General features: G+C 41.3%; 1 protein-coding gene across 7 annotated transcripts in view; it reads left to right on the top strand.

Annotated features, from left to right (window-relative positions):
- The window catches only part of COL8A1 (collagen type VIII alpha 1 chain), a 136,696-nt gene that overhangs the window by 109,385 nt on the left and 12,491 nt on the right, over positions 1 to 14,820 (top strand). The window contains exon 5 of one of the 7 annotated variants that reach the window (XR_010391734.1): positions 1,549 to 4,411. The exons of 5 other annotated variants lie outside the window; for them this stretch is intronic. The gene's annotated coding sequence lies outside the window, so the exon portion shown is untranslated. Of the gene's footprint in view, positions 1 to 1,361; positions 1,479 to 1,548; positions 4,412 to 14,820 lie in introns of those variants that run through there. One more of the 7 variants, XR_003261093.2, reaches the window with a different exon arrangement.

Raw genomic sequence — 14,820 nt, 5'->3', positions numbered from 1 at the left:
GCTGTTTGCAAGCTTGATCTGTCTGTAGATGACTGAAATAACTGGGTGAAGAGAGGGCACTGCTAAAAGGCTCAAATGCACACTGTTACAATAAAATTTTATGTCTTTAACATAGAGAAATATCTTTATAATTTATTGTGACATGCACGGTAGTTCTGTCTCCTGCAAGACAGCATGACATAGCTGTGCCCCAGTAAACACTGGGTGGAAGTGTAGCCATGACCAGCAGCACCTATGTAAAGGACAGTTATGTGGACATGTTTTTTTTAAGCAAAATGGTAAAAACATTTTTAAAGGGAACTGTTGGTACTGTGTGCTAGAGTGGATCACTCACGCCACCTATGGGGCAGCTCCATTAACAAGATGTGTGCACTTGCAAAGAGCTTCCCCGGAAAGCCCAGTACATCTAAGCTGATCAAAAATTGCTCCAGCGGATACTTTCATTGGCTGTAGTACTTGTCGGCACTTAAATACATACACATGGCTAAGAAACGTTTATCTGCAGATGCACTCCTACAACATTTGAGATTCAATGTTCTCAATTTTGTATATATAACTGTTAACAAGCCGCTTTTTTTATCCTGGTTACAAATAAGGATACATAAATATCTGATTCTCTGCTTGATTAAGTCCACAAATTAGTTTCAGTGACTGTGTCTGGATTTGCATCAGAAAAAATATATAAGATGGGTTTTAAATGTCAAGTCCATTTGTCTGCTAACGACTGCAGTAGGAAATGCAATAGGACTCCAAGGAGGCTTACAAAAGTAACCTTGCCCATAAGAGCTGATTGTCACCGAGCTGCCTCACACAGGTGTTTGCTTTGAGCCTAGATGCACACCAGTGTGTGGCTTTGGTGCTAATGATAAAAATGTGTTAAATCACAGCCATAGAAAGAGTAACTTGTCCTTAGGAATAAAAATATTTCCTTTACACAACCATGCAAATGCCAGCCTTTCCACTGCTTTCAGAGGCTCATTTGGATTTGCCATTTGAGCTCTTTTTTCACTCATTAGCACTACCTAGTCATTAGGTCCTAACAGCTGAGGTCCAAAAGCAGCGCACAGCCTGCACTGCTGAGCCTTCAGATGGGGGTTGCTGAAGATGAGGGGAGTCCTTCCTCCCTGCAGCAGCTGCAGTGGAGGGCAGGCCCCGCGCCGGCTCCTTCGGCCACCTGACCAGGGTGGAGGTGCAGGAAGAAGCAGCCAAATTGCTGAAGATCCAGGGCTGCAGCATCCCTTCCCCACCCAGCTGGGGCCCTGGAAGCAGCTCGTGGCGGGAGGCCAGTGCACGCAGCAGACACGGCCTCCCGGTGCATTTTACCCAAATCCTGCCCTGTTTTGTTTTGTTTCTTCTTCCAGCTGAACCGGGCTGCTTGCAGCATAACAAGGGCTTTTGTGATCAAAAACGAAGTTAAAACCAACAATTCCTCCAACGTTTATTGCACTCTTTTCTCTTTTTAATGGACTAATCCACACCAGGCTAATGTGATTTTCGGTCAATGCTTCTTTCCCCACTTCACCTCCCTTCTCCCCACGACTTTTACAGTTTCACTGCATGGCATATTGGAAAGTCGACAGTAGGGAAGGCTCCGCGGTTGTTTCTCAGGAGATGAACAAGCTACAGTCAAAGAGCAGCTGATGTCTCTGCTCAGCCATGTTACCCCAATGTCACACAGAGAAAACGCCATCGATACAAGTGAAGGTTCTTCTAAATTACGCTACTCAGAGATGAGTATCAGGGCCGAAACCTTTAGTCCTGTCTCTGACTTGCCTTGTTCTGCTAAAGTTTTCTTTCAGCAAGACCTATTCTTTTTTATACTTTTTAAGTAAAGCACACATTTTTCTAGGACAGAAACATTTCTGGAAATTACTGTGATTGGCACATCTCTACCAAAAAAAGACTGAAAGGTTGTGCTGGTGGTTTTAAAACTGGATTTAATAGGTGTCTCACAGAAGGAAGCCAAGTTCAGGTTGCACCCAAACATACAAAACAGTGATCCAATCCAGAGTAAATGATAATGTCAAGACAAAGAAATGCATCCCTGTAATTATAAAGTACTATTCCATCTTTTCCTGGCATCATAGAGTGAAAAACCAAATGTTCTAGAAAGTTGTAAGTAAAGGCAAAGGAAGGGGGGATGCTTGTTTGGGGGTTTAAATAGAGTTAATGCGCTGCATTTATTCAGACCAAGCAATAAATGCAGAAGAAGCAATAGCGTAGAGAACTTGTCTAATACACTGAAGATTTCAGAAGAACTGTGGGTAGTAGCTACAGTTTCATATGAACTGCAAATAAAGTTCTAATTTGCATGGACAAAGTGGAATGAGTAATACAAATAATCACTTCAGACACTATCATATATACAAAAGTAAAGTCAGAAAAAAATGGCAGAGAAAATATAGCACCTAGCATGAAAAAGCAGCTCCAATCCTGGGGTTCTCAGAGGCAAATCCATCTGATTTTGCTTAAGCAAACCACGTGCAGAGAATGTCCTGTTTTAATTTCTTTTTTGGCCTCAGCTATACTGTTTATCTTGAGTGCTCATCTTCTTGACAAATACATTTTGATGAAACTTTATTCTTTCGGGTCTCATAGCCTTGAAGAGAACCTGAATAAATGCATCTGGTCATCAAGACTGACTCGTGGTCTCTGTGTGGTTTTATTTAAAGTTAGAGGTTCACAGAGACAGCTGCAGGGGCTGGAGACTCTGCGAGAAACAATGTAGCAGCTATAAGAGCTTATGCCAATAAAAGTTTCTTCTCTCCGTAAATTAGCATAATACACATGCATGAACATGAGGAGGACAAGAGAAGCTGGATTACTTATTCTATAGCTCTCAATAAAATGCGTAATGTACTTCTCCTTACAAGACCACTCAGAGTTAAATAAGGGGGTTTAACCCCATTTTATAGATGAGGAACTGAGGCAGAGAGGAAGAGCGTGGCAATATTTATACAGCAGTCCCAGAAGCAACTGCAATGTACTGCAGAGGTATCCAAGTTTTAACTTTAAACCAGGTAGCATGGATACCACGAAGCTCTAAGGCTGTGGCATCCTGGTGCTCAGTGCAGGTCGGTTTGCCAAGTTATTTCTGTTCCTGCACTGTCGATCCCATCTAGAGTCCTGAACTCCAGATGTGCTGTAAATGAGGTGTGTGAGCTGAGGGACCTTAAGAAGCTGCAAGAAATTCCACTGGCTGTTGGTTTGCTCCTCTTAATTGCTCCTTTTCTTCTCTGATACAAACTGCAATGCTCAGCAGGGGAGAAACTTGGGTGCAGGAGGTTAAAACATGCCAAAAAATAGTTGGGGGGCAGTAGCAGATGGTATATACATGTATGTGGAGAGATGCTGGTGGATCAGGCCTGCCTTTTCCATAATGAAGAATAAGATGGTGCTCTAAGTAACTTGCCCAGGGACATAGAGGTAGCTTTGAACAATCTCACACATCTATTTAATAATTTCTAGTTCTTTTAAAACACGAGTCTGCTGCTTGAACTCCAGTGTCTGGAAATACAGGATGAGCAATCACGGCCAGATTTCTGCCACCCCACACCATCACCCCAGCAGGTGACTAAGTCGACAGGATTCAAGTCCTAAGCAGGAGCTTTCCTCAGAGCCAATTCATCATTTCACTCAGCAGTACCAGACAGTTTATAGTCTTCCTTTGGTCTTTTTCAGAGATGCTGGTGTGTCTACCCTTAGGAATTCATTGGGAAAAAGTATCAGCCAGATATTTCCTTACTTTTCAAGGGGCAGGGTACCCTCATGGAAGGCAGGAGCAGTATTTCACAGTTATCAATTTCTAATCCCTTCATCTCCAGCATTGTCAGAGAGAAAGAAGGACAGTGAACTTTCACCATGCGCATGTATCATCATCTTGATTCAGAGCATCAGCCCCACGTTTCAGAGATAGCAGCTGTGGGTGTCTGCTTTTTATCTGAAGTAAAGAATTTTGGCTTTTCTGGACCTGGACACTGCCACCTCAGCTCATTTCTAACGTGTGTGGTTTGGCAGTGCACAGCTGAGCAAGGTCATAGATGTGCACATTAAAATGTGGTAACCTTCAAATTGTGTCTTCCTTGAGAATTGTCTATAGTCTATTTAGAAGAAATGAAATACGGCACCACTGCAATTCTTTACAAATATTTATGACCATTGCTTTTGGTCAATAAGGTATCATCACCAAGTGTCAACAAGACTGAACAACAATTAAGTTTAAAGTGTCTTTTGTAATGAGTTTAACACATTTAGAAACCCTGGGTCCTCCCATGCTTTCTTTGCACCATTTTTCTTTGGTTGGACAAAGATCAAACATAATAGTGTGTGTAGCCAGCACACAATATACGTGATCACTTTGGTTAAATTATAAAAAAGCTAAAATCTATCTTGTCCATGTCATGTTATTTGGCAAAACTAATGATATAATTAAATGGGTCCAAATATCAAAAACATATGTATCTGCTTACATTTATACTTTTTTTTTCCATTTACAAAATAATGCTTTTGTTAGAGAATAAAATTCAATGAGCTTCATATGTACTGGTAGAGTTCTGCAACCCAATTATTTCCTCATCACAAAGGCAAGAGAAATTCCAACGCGCAAAGAATCTCAAAGATTTATAGACCTGATTGCCGTGCTGACACTTGGCCTGCAGAGCTCTCCAGCAGGCCAAAGAGAAGTAGTCTTTTCCGCAGGTATGAAGTGGGTTGGCTGATAGCATCAGTTAAGCCGTGGCGAATGATAGGAACAGAGCCTGACTCCTAGCTAAATGGAGAACCTTTGAAGTACGACGCACTGATTCCATGAGTGTTTAAAGCAAACTTCTGCAGGAAATGGGATCCATATGCATGTTTGCTTGGGAGTTCCTTGGAAAACAATAGTCAAGTCCAAACCTAAATATGTACTTTTAATCTGACAGATTTCCTTTTAGATTCCTCCCTCCTCCTGCTCCTCTGCCTGTTGTCTGTAGGACTGTGTATCAACAGAGATCGCAAAAGGCAGCCTTCATTTAATTAAATGGGATTTCTGTCACCAATTAAAAAATGATACCAGATATGTGAAATAATGTCTGTTCTCATCAGATCTCCAGCCCAAATTCCAAGAAGAATTGGGGATAGTGTTGAGTAGATGAAAAGAACGATAGAAAGAAAAACAAGTTGAGAGTTACCTTTAAAACAAGAATTAAAGGAAAGCACCTCCCCCACTTATCCTCCAGCTCATCTATCTTAGGAAATTTTCCTTTCCTAAAATAGAGGGGCTAGGCAGGTAAAGTTATTCATCTATGACATCCCATTAAATATCCTCCCTCATTAGAAAGCCAAGATGCAGTAAAATGGACTCGGTAACAACCACTGCTGCTCACTTCAAAACATACATTTAACTGCTGTAATCATTTCTACAGCAGAAGAATATTAATATCAGTAAACTGAACACATGGAAAAGTCAAGACACAGCGATACTGGTTATTGTGGTTATAAATCTGAATTAGCTCCACTGCAGACAACGTGTTACCATAAACAAGGACAGAATTTGGGCCAATAATGGATACCTGTTTACTTAGCTACACAGTAGTACACCAGAGTTTGGGTATTTTTATGCTAATATAAACCAGACTAATTCCGATTTTACTGCCTGAAAATGGGAATTTCATAGATCTAAACTGACATTTGTTCCTTGCCAATATATTTTGCATTGGCATTTACTGTTGGAAAGTCCAGTTTTTCTTACTGCCAAGAATTTAATAATATTCAGCCAAATTCTGCAGTTATTAATTGAGCAAAATCTCATTGTGCTTTTGCTTGATTAAGATGGTCTACTGTCTGGGTATATAAATGTCTGGGTTGAGAGTCATATAAAATATTTAACAATTAGCAAACTATATACAGATTATATACAGTTCTCATTAAAAATTAGTGGATTATCTATGTCAAATTACCCGTCCGCACAAGTGACCAATTCCCCAATTATTGAATTTCACAAGCTTTTAATGTGGCTAATTGTCAGATGGATGTAATTGAGTCACTTGAGAAAAATCTGTTCCAGATTTTTTTTTTTAAATAACAACTGTGCAAGCCTGAATTACTGAAGTCTAGGAAATATTCTTTTCTTTTTTTACTTTAAAAAATAAATATTTACCAGTGTAATTGATGTACAACAGCTGATGGGATACCAGTTTTTCAAAGTTAGATGTTACCACATACATTTCTCCTTCATATCTATTTAGATTTCTGTATTCTGTGTCATAGATCTTTGCAAAGAGAATTACTAAACCTCTACAGAGTCAGAATGATTCATAAAATGTTAATCTTAGACAATCATTTTTAGCTTTCTCCAGCCCAAAGACTGGAAGGCATCAAGGAAAAACTAGCCAGGAAAATTATTCAACAGTATTGTGTTAATAACTTGGCATTTCCAAGTAAAAAATAAGTAGTTTTTCTTCTTTTCTGTAACAGTTATCAATATATTATGAATGCCATACCAGTGTTGTATGGTACCAATATACTGATTACTACAAGTGGAAGGGAAAGGAGGAAAGCACAAATCTCTCCGCTCACTCTGAATGATTTGGTATGTCTTAATCCTTTGAAGACAAGTGTATTTCATGTGTCACATTTAATTAAGATGAGGGTTTCATTCCAAATCAAAGATATAATGGCACATAATCGTTAATCTTAATATCAAAAATGTAAATCATTTTCAGATAACCATTGTTAAGAGACTCTGCATCATTTGGGGAATAAATTCAAGTACAAGAAAGGATAAAACAAGATATAACTATTAGTCATAAAGGGAAGAGCAGTAAAATAAGGAACTTGGGAAAAGCAGAGACATTGGTAGAATTCAAAAGCAGTTCCCAAAGGTGATTTATGGTATTTGTACAAACACACATTACTAGATAATCCCAGACCTAAACAAACTGCAGCCTAAATAGGCAAGAGACACAAAACTGTCAAAAATGAAAGATACTGCATGGGGTTTTTTTTTCAGTTTCTCAGTGACTTTGACTACTGATGATGCCTTTTGGGGTAAAAAGAAAAAGAGGAAGGTGATAATTTTGTTTCTATAGCTACTATTTTAAATGTATCCTTCCAAATCTGCATTTAAAAGGAGTGGCATTGCCACGTGACAGTAGTTTCTATATTTTGCCTACTATTTTTTTAAAAGAACATATGAAAGCTCCCCATAAGTTTGCCTTACTTCCCCTCTCTGTAATGTTGGTTTTGACAACTTATGATGGAAAAGGTATCAAAATAAAGAGCTACAGATTGCAAACATGGATACCGTACAGTCCCACAGGTTTTACAGACTCCTGTTTTTTTGGCCAGAACAATCACTGCTCGCTTATTATTAAAACTTAAATCAATGAGGAGGAAAGAAATTAGATTATAGCTCAGTTCTAACCAGACAGCTGTTAAATCTCTGGTATCTCAGTTAATTCCTTCACACGTTCCCTCAGCTCTTATCCCAGCTTTTCTCCAGGCACGTCTTCCTCCAGGCTGCAGTGAAGCCTGGCTCGGCAGTCCTGTTGGCCAGTGGTGTAATATGCTACGCCAGCAGAAGCTACTCAGGGATGCAGTAATTCCAGCAAAGCTGACTTTGGTGTTTCTGATTATTTATTTATTTAACTGTTACAGCTTGTTTCATTTGTGTGCATGGCACGTGTGTGTGTCTATATGTGTGTGCACGCACACACAGGCAGGGGCTCACTACCCCAATATAGTGCTCACATGTGCTGGTGTGGCTGCTTCTCGGTTAGAAGCACGTTGCCTTTCAGTAGTCCTTCACCAGTAAAGTGCCGCTACCCTAAACACAGCCTAAACTGCACCCTGAGTCAAGTACTGGCACCTGCCAAGTGAGACCTCAAAAGTTTTTGTAGCTCACAAAGCTGCAAACATTTGCATCTATTGGAAACATCAGTCCCTGGATCACTTTAGCAGCACAGCTCACGAGTATGGTCCTTCAAGGAGCTCAGTTCCACAGGATCTAATCGCCCTCTTATTTGTTTATTTTGTTGAGAATTTTGCAGCAATTTTCAGGGAATACAGCTCAGCCTTGAAAAAACTCTCTGAACAAACCCTGAGCCTGTGGGCTGTAATTATGTACTGTGGATTGCCTCTTTCCTTAGTATGGTTAAACAAGTCTTTCATCAAGTACACTAGAAATATTTTATTAAGAATACATGATTTCTGCTAATACCTGAAAATGTAAGTTTCTCAACCTAACACAAAATTAACTGAGAATTAAAATAGGTGTTCCATCCCACAAAAAAGGCAAAACAAAACAAATATCATTATAAGCATTGCTAATACCCATTCCCTTTCTGAAGAAATAAGACTCTCTTTGCCTTCCTAGTGAAATATCTGCTTGGGGGATTTGCTTTTGATTTGGTTCAGGCGTGGACTGTACATAGCCATGAACTTACCAGTGAGAACCTGGTGGAGAAAGCTTACAGGGAAGAACATGATTTCACTTCAGTGCACTGATTTCTGTAACTCCAGATTTTATGAAAGTAGTCACTGCTGCCTTAGCTGCATCATCCTGGAAATAGCTAGCACCTGCTTCAAACACTCCTTTGAATAAATAGAAGGAAAATTTAAAAAAAAAAATCTGCTTCAAAAAATCTGGATTTTAAAATAAAGAGGAGGACTGAGCAGGGAAAATGGAGGCCTTAATTGACTGACAACAGAGGATACAGACTCTTTCAGATCCTAATCCATGAAGGGATGTGTGCATCTGGCTCCCTAATGGAGTCCACATGCCTGAATTAGTTGCTGAGACTCCATATATGCACATAAGGAGAGTTAAGTGCCTCAGAGGGGGATTCACAAAAGCCACTGTTTGAGGAACTGCTTAGGCCAGCCAAATAGGAAAAGACTGCAGTTCATCCTAAATCCTAGCTCTCCCGCGGGTTTAAGTGCCTTCTGGTGAATGAAGTACACAGACGCAAGTCCCTCTATTCTTAACTCAGAGCCCCAAATCCTCTTTTGAAGGTGGGTGCCAATTTTTTTCTTTCAAAATCTGAGCAGCCATCAGCAGCTGGAGCAGTTACTCAGGCTGTGGAAGGGTGGATTAAGTCCCCACTTTATCAAAGGGAGTTCAAGCGCACATTTCCTACCTCCTCAGCATGCCCCGAGTGCCAGGCTACAGCCAACTGCTAGCAGGAGCTGGGAGGCGAGCTGCCGCGATGCACACAGCACACGCAAGGAGGCCTGGGGAGGAGGACAAGGGGACACATGACTTTATCACAAAGCTGGCCAGGTGCTCAGCGGGCAAAGGGAGCCTCCGGTCCACTCCCTGCACTCAGAAAGGCTTATGCATTTGGAGAAAACGTCCCTTGCAGAGGACTTCAAGTGCCTGCTGGCTCAGGCAACAGCTAACTGGGCACTTGGATTATGGGCAAGAGTGCTTTAGTTACCCCCCCCCCCCAATCATATTTCCTTGTGTGGTTCAAAACCCACCTCTGCTTTGTAACGCTGCAGGCAGCTGCAAGGAGCATGAGGCCCCCATTTGATCCAATTTAGAAGCCGCATAGCAACAGGCTCCTCAGCCCATCACCACTGGAGTAGTCCTCGTCCTGGCTGCAATACCACAGAAATACAAGTGGCAATTCCTGCTGCAGACATTTTATGAAAATTAAACATGAGAGCTGAGCACTGACCAGTTTTATTGTCTTTGTTCATCTCAGTTACCAACGATCACAGGTCCAAATGGCTATACTGAACTCAATTTTGTATTGTTTCTCTTGGAACAGAGCTGGGAAAACTTAAGTGAGTGACAGCATTGACTGTTCAGTTCTTGGCTTTGATTTCCTTCAGCTCTTGGTTGGGTTATTCCAAGGTGAAGGCCACAGTAATTCCGAGTGCTTCTAACCAGAGCACATTGGATCACATATAGGAAGTAGACTGTGTCTCACGGCATCTTTGGGATCTAATCCAAAAGAAATTCAAGTCAATGTATTGACTTCTGTGAAAAGATAATCTGACTCTAACTTGATTTATTTCTTACTTTGCACAGATTTTTGAATGACAGTATATATTTGCATGGATCTAGGATAAGTGGGGTTTTTTTTGTCTTTTTTAAAAAGTTTGTTTCAGAACTATTCTTTTTCTCTGCTGTGCTTTGGAGAGACAAGCCAAACATTTGCTATTAGTATTCACTGACTCAAACCTACATGGTGCATTTCAAAACTCAGCTTGAAAGTTGTTCGATGGCATCAGGCTATCTTTATTTCTGCATCTGTAGACTGAGAAGAGGCCTGGCCTCTGTGTAGGGTCTGTACATGTTAACAGGTCCCAACGATTTCACTCTTTGTCCCTCTGGCTGTTGACTAGTTGAGTGGTTGTGTGATTAAGTGTATTTGAATAAGAACCACGTTTTACCTGCTAAGCAGGATGGAAAGACAGAAGGTCTCTATGGGCAGATCTGTCTGAGATGACATGGTAAGTATGCAGTTCAGCTGCGGTGGCAGCATAGAGGAGCACGCTAGATCTTTTGGTGGTGATTGCACCCAGATCATAAGAGATTTACATATGTAGAACCACTGTCAAAGATCCAGCACCTTGTAGTTTGTCAACCCACGATACGGCCCACAGAGCAAATGCCATTTAAAAAAAAATTAAGAGCCCAGTTTTTAAATAGTTTTAACTCAATGTGTGTTTGGCTTTTGTTGCTGTTTTGTCTTCATTGAGACAAATGGCATGAAAAAAAATTATGTTTTCAGAAAGTATGATCATTAGATAGCATCTGCTTGATTTGTGTGAAAGGAGCAGTGTCATGTCATGACCAAGATCAGCACATCCTAACAAATATGACAATATCTGTAACATTTGAAAGTAAAATAACAAAATAACTGATGCTAAATAATTTTAAAACATCCTCCACTGGTCTCTGTCAGTTGGAGTAGTCTAGTACATTTAACCTTCTAAGGCAAGATAATTTCTTCCACTGTTTGAACAGAGGTAGGGAAAGTACACAAAGGGTGGGAATCTTTCTTTCTAATGGCAAATACACTTCCAAAAAAATTGTCTGAGAGAGAGGGGGTTTTTGTTTTTGTTTTTTTCTCTCTCAAGAAAAACATTTTGCAGAGTTTTTAAAACTGTTTTCATATCTCTCTTGGACTGGGGCTTTGGGGTTGCAAGGAGCTGTAAAGTCAGAACACAGCAAAGGAAAATAAGGGAAGGAGAAGCTGCTCTCTCTTGACAGGCTCATCAAAGCACAGTGAACAGAAATATTGTAAGTGGTAACAATTCATCTCTGAAACAGTCTCCAAAGCCTTTTGCTTTTATTTGGAGGAAAAAAAAAAAAAAGTCATGAAGCGGCATGAGAGCAAGAGCTAAGAAAACACGTTTGGTGCACCATCAAAGTGAGAAAATGAACAGAGAATGCTGTGCTTTGCCAATTCCAGAAAGAGGCAATCAAGCAAATTTTATGGCAAGAAGGCAACACGTAAGGCCCCAGGATTGCAACTGGAGTCACAGAGAACAATAAATTGTTTCAAATGAGGATCAAGCCAAGTACTTCAGATTTCTGCACAGATTTCTTGCTTTATGGCTGAAGAATTCCCAGGACTGTTAAAGCAAATGCTGTCCAGGTTGCAAAGTCTGAAGTATGATCACTATGAAGGGGCACATGAAACAGTTTCTCTGTAACAGAGACTTCAACCAAAGAGCTAGTTGCCCAGAATCAAACTCTTTTCTTAACTGAGATCTTGACGCCCTGTCAGGGGTTGATTGCTTCCCTCTGGACCTCTGTAAAGTGCTTAAACTAAATCAGTATGCATGCACTGCTAAAAAGAAGAGGGAAGAGGAGAGGAATGATAGCTCTAAACATCAGAAAGTCCCTGTTTCATCACTGATACTAAAGACACTAAAACTTATCCCTTTCAAATGCATCAGCCCTCCGGCCCGCAGCAGGGACCTGAGAGACGCCAGAGCAAATGCCACAGGACGTCATGCCGCCGCAGGGAGCCCCCATGCTCTTCTCGTGGCATTAACCTACATAGGTACCCAACATCTCTCCAGCACTTTGTCATTAAGGGCAGGCACTGCAGCTGTGTGCATGTAGCTCTGCCGTCCGGGTTTGTCACAGCCTGCCCGAGGATGGCAGACAGACCGTACACAGCAAGCCAGGCCTTGCCCAGCACCGGCAACCGAAACGGCAGTTGTTACAGCCTCAAGAGCAAAAGCAGCACAAAGTCAGTTTCTGGTCACTTTTGCCTAGTCTCTTCAGGTTTGGTGCTGAGCATTGCTCAGCTAGTATGAAGGCAGGGCAGGAAGAACACATCACCACCAAAACCTACGTGAACTTTATATCTACAGATACCTGTACTCCTAGCCTTACATAATGCTTATTCACACAAAAAGATAGATGATAGTTACAGATGTTGCAAGGAAGATAAATCATTGTCATTACCAAAAACAATAATACATGATCGGGAGGGTTCCCCCTCCCTCCCCCACTGCCACTTCACAGGAGCATGTTTAAGAAAAATGCTTACTCTAGTACTTATTTGTGTCTTGCTGATGTTAATGAATGGGATCTTTGCATAAACATACAAGCTTTCCTAAATGTAATGAGAGCTACTATCTTATGCAATGTTGTACCATAATAACAGTGGAGACTTCTACTGCATGCTGCCAGTAAAACCTATCTCGGGACAGTGTAAGACCAAGAGTGATGAGAGAGAGCTGAGACAGGAGGTTTCCAAAGACCGTCCGTAGTTCTTTGTCCACACTGTTTTGCAACCACAGCTAGTTATCAACACTTAGAGGTCAGCCTGCTAGATCAAGCAGTTTACGGTCTGAAGTGCACCTCCAGTTGTTTGTCTTTGCATTTATTTTGGGGTATGGAGCTGGCAGCAGATGTGAGCCGTTTTCGTCCAAACAATCCCCAAACTAACAACTCCCCCCAGGAGACTGCTGGTTGACTATAAAAGCATTTCCATGAAAACACTAGTGAGTGTCTCGTTGCTAGTGGGCCACACAGAGCAAACTCTTCACATCTGATAAGGCAAATTCCTCCGAAAGTGTCAGTGACCATGCCCCATAAGAGCTTCTCCCGCAGGAAACAGTAGCAACACCACTTTGGAGAAGCAGCCATCAGTTCAGCTCAGTTCAGTTCACACGTTAAGTAAACAGTCTGTGCTTGAACGCCTCGGCTGCCGGGCACGGCGCCAGAGGAGCGATTACGTGCTGATAAGCAGATGGACAGCGCCACACATTTCGCGTGTTCCAAATTACCGGATTCGGGTTTATGTGCCTGATATAGCTAAACAGGGAGTTAGCGGCCAGTCATTCAAGGGCCTCCATTAAAGGTGGCTGCCACCAAGACTGTAGGCAAACTGCCCAGAGAAGAGCGTCAGGCAGAGGAAAAGTGCATGCTGTATCACAGAACAGGAAAACGTATTCAAAAAGGCAGATATTTGCTAAGTCTCACCTACAGTTAATTCTAATCCCATAATTAAATTTGCATGCTTTTCTGCCAACAGTCCACCAAGTAGGATGGTCCTTCCTCCCTGCCCCGAGGGCAAATGCCAGTCCGTGCAAATGAGTACATGCCACAATGCAAAAGAGAGCTGCAGCCCTGGGGACTGCGGTCACCCAGCCGGCTCTGCCCAACTTACTCGTCCTCTCACAGCTCCCTGCGGTCTGACAGCAAGCAGCTTTCAGGCATTTTCCAGCAAACAGCTTCTGGGCCAGATCCTCAAATGCATTTAGGAGACTAATGGAAATTAATTACCAGGGTCAGTGTGAATCAGGCATCTGAATACCATCGTGGATCTTGAACTCAGTGTTTTTGTTTAACTGGTAGGGCCCAGTGCCTGGGAATCAGAGCCTAGAGATGCCAAACTAACCCTGCCCAGAGAGATGGAGATGCCTGCCTGGGTGCACGTAGGTATGCTCACAGCAGGCTGGTCGTGGTGAGAAGGCTAAAGACAGCATAATTAGGTCTGCGTGGCCTAATTTCTCCTTTCTCATCTTGGTTGCCTCCAGTCCCAAGATTTGTATTTTCATATAGATGTACACATGTCTGTAAGTGTATGCAGACAAATATGTTCATATATATGCAGAGACATGCAAGGATATATATGCTGTTTGGAAGTAAGAAGCAGAGGAAGTTAGGGGTGCCATTTTCATAAGGATGGCTAGGTGACCATCCAATGTGAGCACATGAAAAGTGTATTTGGAGAAGACTGTGGTAGAGGCAGTTGCTTTATCCATTTGTAAATTCATTTCCAAAAATGAATAGAGATACCCCCCCCCCCCAGCATTGCAAGAAAAGACCATATAATTATCACTGAAGCCAAAGTTAGCTTATTGTTTATCAGGGGTTTTTTCATTTTTGTTTTTTTAAGATTAAACCATTTATTTTAGATGTTTTCACACTTCTCTAGGAAAGTAACTTTAGGCACCATTCTGAATTTAAAAAAAATTAGAAATAGGCATCCACCACATGTTGAATATTCCCCATTAGCAGCAGGTTTATGCATGTGTATATTTTAAAACATTTATTTTGACAATCCTTGTTATGACTGTCTTAGATTTACTAAATACCACATGATAATCAGTTACAGTTGTTAGACCTGGAGCAAAATATGATTTAATTTACTTTTAACATACTGAATAATAGCTGTTTCTTGGTAATCTAAATTGAACACAGACATGCAACACTACTTTGTTTCCTTGGAGTGGACAGTGAAGGGGGGGGACAGACAATTAAACTTAATTTCTGTGGAAGAGTTTCACAAGAGACAAGAACACAGAACTGCCTTTAACATCAATCCCAGTTTGCCATGACCTCTTTCCTACTGCATATAC

The sequence above is a fragment of the Dromaius novaehollandiae genome, chromosome 1 (assembly GCF_036370855.1).
Source record: "Dromaius novaehollandiae isolate bDroNov1 chromosome 1, bDroNov1.hap1, whole genome shotgun sequence".
In the NCBI taxonomy this organism is placed as follows: domain Eukaryota; kingdom Metazoa; phylum Chordata; class Aves; order Casuariiformes; family Dromaiidae; genus Dromaius; species Dromaius novaehollandiae.
This window is presented reverse-complemented; position numbering and strand designations above follow the sequence as displayed.